The sequence below is a fragment of the Convolutriloba macropyga genome, chromosome 2, assembly GCF_964194025.1.
Source record: "Convolutriloba macropyga chromosome 2, txConMacr16.3, whole genome shotgun sequence".
Taxonomy (NCBI): domain Eukaryota; kingdom Metazoa; phylum Xenacoelomorpha; order Acoela; family Convolutidae; genus Convolutriloba; species Convolutriloba macropyga.
The window spans coordinates 57,228,370-57,234,193 of record NC_134469.1 but is presented as its reverse complement, the minus strand read 5'-3'; positions in this window follow the sequence as shown (position 1 = coordinate 57,234,193).

The following is a 5,824-nucleotide window of genomic DNA, read 5'->3' as shown; positions in this document are numbered from 1 at the left end:
GTATGAAAAAGAAAATCAAATATTGCATAACTTTGGGCGACGGAAAATGATTGATTTCCTTCATTAAATGATCGTAAACTGGTAGTGGGGAAGAAGAATTATAACAGGTCTTGGTGCTTTTACACTTTCCCTGAGATAAAATTTTCTTTCTGTGTCTGCCTAAATAAAATATTTGATGTCCTTGCATTTTCTTGTCTTATGTGATATACAGTATTTTATAAACAATTGACAGAAAATTAACTAATACTTTATATCGAAAAGAAATTATATTTTAAAGATAAAATGGAAACTTAAGAACCAATTCTCTTGAAAAATACGAAAAATAATTGTCGAGAAAATTTTCTCTCTGCTGTTCAAAATTTGATAAACAACAAGAAAGTGTCTAATTTTCTTTTATATAAGAGAACTATTAGACAATTGGGTTAAAGTGGGTATAAATAGTATAAATAAAATAAAACTTGGGTGAAGATTGTGAAGTCAACTTATTAACTAGTTAAGTTCTTAAATGTTTGGTGTGTATTAAAAAGAGCACAGAAAAAGTTACGAAGAGGCAAATGAATGAAAAAAAGAACCAGTGAGCGTTTAAAATATAATTTCCAGAAGTAGAGAGGCATTACTGAAGTATTTGAGCAACAAAATGACAGGTTTACAATTCCTAGTTCAGTGCAAGTCTGTCCACGCTAAAATTAATCTGAAATGAAAAAAGATAGCTTTTGTGAGACTGTGAGCAGCAAAGAATGTTCCAACACAGGTGTCAAAATGATCAAATAGTATTTTTTATTCCGAAGAGAAAAACTCAATTTTTTATCAATGTTCTGTAGCTCATACTGATTTTAAGTTCTCTCTTAAAATGTATGTGAAATTGATTTTAAAGTAATAAACTCAACTGTCACTTTGATAAATAGTTACCAAATTTACAACCACGTTTGACAAATATTTGACAAATAGTTTTGAAACTATTTTGACAAATAGTTACCGTTTTACTCAAATTTCCAAACCCACGATACACGAATTAAGTTTGGTTTTCATCTATTATTTCATCTGTATTTTTGAGCTGATCTCGGCGAATAATGACTTCATTTCTTTTCGTATTACAGCACACACTTTCGAACGCAGCATTATGATTCAAAAGTTGCCGGCTTTTATCTTCAATGAAACAGTTTTGCGGATAATTAATTTTGGTAAGTATCAAGGTTCTGCGAATAACTGTTTCACCATGTAAAATAAGTGACAATGTTTTCTTCATTTATATTATTAATTTGCAATGCTTTTCTGGATTCATTTTCCTAAAGAAAATGGTCATAAAACACAACTAACCATCATGAAGAAGACCGAAACCGATATGAAAAAGGATTACGATTTTCTTTCTTTCTCTCATTTTTTTTTCGGTTTGTCCTTTTTTTCAAGTATCCCAAATGAAGTTATTCTACTGCAGTCGCAATAAACCTCGAAACAACTTTAGACATAGAAGAAGCGTAGTTTTTACTTCTATCATTAAATTGTCATCTATTTTTTGTTCTTTTAAGAGAAAACAGATTTACGCTTATGTCACTTCCTATTTAGCAAATATACTATGTAAAAATCTATGTAAACTGATGAGTACTAGTATCGAAAGCATTTTAGGTTTCTGGTAAATTGATTTATCATTAGATTGAAAATTAAAAGCAGTTTTTCTTGTTTTGCTCATGTCATAACGTATTTTTTGACTAGTCTCAAATGTCTTCTTAAAGGTCAATTGTCAGCTAATAGGCAACTCAAGCTTTTACTTATTATGAAGATATAGTTCTGGGATTCAGCCTAAAATTTCTAGCAGTTACAAGGAAAATTTCATTTTCTTCATGTCCAATTTTGAGTCACAATACCGCTGTTCAATGGAGCCCTCCATGAACTAAGTGCTACAGAAAAACTTAAATCCTGAATATCACTTGAAGTATCAGAAAAAATCAGGAGAGGTAAGAGATCAAATGTTTTTGACTCAAAAATTCAAAAATTTGTCACTTTTTAAGAAAGCTTGGTATCTGTTGTTCCAGTATACCATAAGAATTAATTTTTCAAACATGGGGTAAATATAGTTTCTGAAATAACGAACAGACGGTGGTTTCAATCTCAGTTTATAATTTTAACTGATTATAATTTTTCTGCTGACTCTAGCACCTTATCTTTAGATACCATGTTTTCACGTATGTTATTACATTCAAGAGTCTAGTCGGTAACGAAAGGAAAGTGCAAAAAAAATAATCCACTTAGATTTCTCTGAAAAAAATGTATTCAGTACTTTTTGCTATAAAAAGTGTTTCTCATTCGTTAAGTTATGTACGTTTTTTTATTAATGACATCAAGCAAGTTAACTGGAAGGTATAATATAGGCCGGCATTGCAAGTCGAAATTAAGGAAAGGAAAGAGTTTAAGTGTTTTACAGCTTTTTTCAATAAAGCTTAGCGTCGGTTTTCTGTTTTTGGTTCATATATCGATTACAATTCTTCGTCTCTCTGTTAAAATTTATTTTGGTTCCTTGTATGTTCAATTGAACTTAAAAGAAGAAAATTTGTTTTTGAGACTATGAGGAAATATTATTAATTTGGGGGGTTTTTGATATTTTGAAAATTGTTGATTTTCTAGTTTTTTACATTGTTGATCCAGGTACATTTCTTTGTTTTACTGTTGTAACTTTTTGTTTGATCTTTGAATTTTGATACTTCTACGTGGCATTTCCGTATTTTTTTCATGAATATTTTAGCTTGTTAATAAATCTCATTTAACAGGAATTACTGTTATATCTAAGGTACTTTATGTCATTGAATAACTGACTCGTGATTAAGTTGGGCACTAGACGTATTTTTAGTGCTCTCCCCATGTAATTACGTATTACTTTGGTGTACTTGTCCTCTCAGGGGTCAATTTTGTATGTAAGAGGTTGACTCAAGCTCTAACATATCTGGAAGATGTGTTTTTCAGTTTTCAGCTATCGGCAAAATTGATTTTTGAAAGTAAAAGTCCTGCAGTTAGATGCCGAAGATGACTTTATTTCTTGAAAAAAAATTGAATTATCGGTAAAAATCATGAGATAGACATGTTTTGAATTAAAGTATTTTTCACAGGATTTTTCTCCAACAGGATTTTTCACTCTGTTTTTAAAACAACAAGGATCTTTCTGTTGTTTCAGTATACCATACAGAATTAGTGCTACAAATTTTCACTAATAGTAACTCTTGCTTTAATGAAGGGACTTGTGTGTAATAACGTAAGTGATTTGTCAATCTCGGTTCAAATTATTTTAATACTTTCTTATGAATTTCAGTTTGAATCAAACAACTTATCAGTAAATGCCATGTTTCCAAATTTGTTTTTGCATTCAAGTGTATTGTAACAAAACAGGAACAAAGTTTCAATTAAATGTAATTTCTCTTAAAACGCTTTTTTAATACTTTTGTACATCAATTGTTTATTGTTTGTTAATTTCAGTACAGTTCATTAAAAATCAAACTAAAGAACTGAAAATTCAGCACGGTGCCTTTTATGTCAACAAAGCAACTGAAAGTTTCAGGAGAAAGAAAGAAAAACTTACCGTTGAACAATTTTTTCAATGAAAACTGAACGCCCGTTTTCTTTTTCAGTTCCTACATTGAGTCTTGGTTTTTGTCTCTCTCTGTTGAAATCCGTTTTGGTTATATGGGCGTTCAATTGAAGTCCAAAGAAGGAACCTAAGTTGATTACTATGAGGAATTATTTTTTTATAAAATCTTAAATATTGTTGTTTTTTGCATTTCTTGTTACTATTTGTTCAGCCAGTTACATTTTTTGTGTTGCATATATTAATTGAACTTCGTTTGTTGAAACTCTTACGTGCAAATCTGTCTATGGTTTATAATATGGAGACACTTCACTTTTCCTTTAACCTTTTGCATTAGATTTTTAAGCATGCTTCCCTTTTTCAATCTGCGATTTTCAAATACAAATGAAAAATAGCCTCTAAGTGAATTAACCTGATATTTTTTCTTTCTGTCTAGGATGCGCAGGCAAAACATAAATCTTTGACTGAAGAAATTTTGGCCGCGCATATATATAATCCCTCATTCTGAAAAAATATCAATAAAGATTTTCAAACGCTTGCTAATAATTCGTTTTCCTTTTGCGGATAAGTGAATAAGGAAACTCAAATAAAATTAGCCATACTGGTGCGATCAAGTTTACTTTATTTATTTCAAGAAGATCTTAACAAGATAGATGAGATGTAAGAAAATTGCGAGTCCCTAGCAAGGTGTTTCAGTTCACGTGTATAGAGTTCCAGTTTGTGTTTAGAAGTGTATGAGATCGATGAATAAGTGTTTGGAAGCAACTTTGGCGTCTAAAAAGAACATGATTGAGAGAACTTATTCTAAAAATCAGCTAGCTTATTAATACAGGTTCAAGCAATAGATGTTAAACAACAGCATTAAATAGGAGGAACCAAATAAATGGTCGCAACAATTAAATTTCATTTGCATCCAAGAAATAATGACAAATATAGCTTACAGTGAGTTTATTAAACTGCAAAATAGCACTTTTTTAAATTCCGAGAAAAGAAAGAGAGAAAATTTATTCTCAAAAATTACTTTCATGGCTGAAGTTAACTTTTTCTGATGAGATTGACTGGTCTGAAAGTGCTGTTGATCGACATTACCCTTACTTTCTGGACTTCAAAGCTCAGTTTGAGCAATGATGCCATTTTTGGTTATAACGTGAAGTCGAAAAAATTGTAGAAACCAGTTTTGTGACTGCATAGTTCACATGACAAAAGCTTGTAAATGATTTGCCATACTGTTTCGTATGCATTTCGTTGGTCTGTCTTGAAAAAAGTTTAGCTCGATAGGTCAGAAGTCCTCGAATTCAATTTCTTGACAAGATGGTATGAAACTATTTTAAAATTTTTGAGCTGGTGCTTGTTTTAGCATGGTGTATCAAATTCCGTATTAAAGGGAAACTTAGTATAGCAAAACAACTTCAGGTGGCAAAAGTAGCTATCTAACAAAAGAGCTATCAAAACTAAAGGGAAATAATTGGAAAATTAACAAAAAGGCGCCAAAGAACGGAACTCAAAATCAAATCACTAATGTGAATATTTTACGTTATCTTCTTAGCGATCTCGCCACTTTTTTTTAAGGGACTAGTTACATTTCTTAACTAGTGCAGTTATAAATCAACACTGTTCCTTGAATCAAACAATAACAAGCAAAATTAGCAGAGCGACGCGGTCGTCGGTTCTCAGTTCATATTCTTTCATGCTATGATCATATCTTTCCTTAAGATGCTAACGCTTTGACGAATTATAATTATACAAATGATTTAGACTGGGAAAGAAAACTTCAAAAGCATTGATGCCATAATGGACGGTATTTTCATTTCCTGTTAAATAAAAATTTAACGCCTGGCTAATTCGATTCAAGACCAATTGTAACCAGTTTTAATAAAATATCTCAAATCTAATATTCAAGCCAATTATTCAGCTTAATCGTCATCTCTGTCAATTGCAATTTGATTTTTCCTAGGAAGTAATTTCTGTAAGTTTACCTCAATTAAAAGTCTCCTGGAAAAGTAAACACCACGAAGGGATACATTTAATAGGTGGTATAAATTTTAAAAAACTGTAAAGCAAAACAAACTGTCGCGTCAATTTGGAACCACTTAATATTTGAAGAGCGGTAAGATGGCTTTTGAAAACAGATCTGAACAAAAGTACCCAATTTTTTTAACCGAATTATTTAAACCAATGGCTTGTATTTTTAGATCTTGAATAATTCTCCATTCTTCATTTAAAAAGCATATTAAATTGAAAAATATTAAAAAA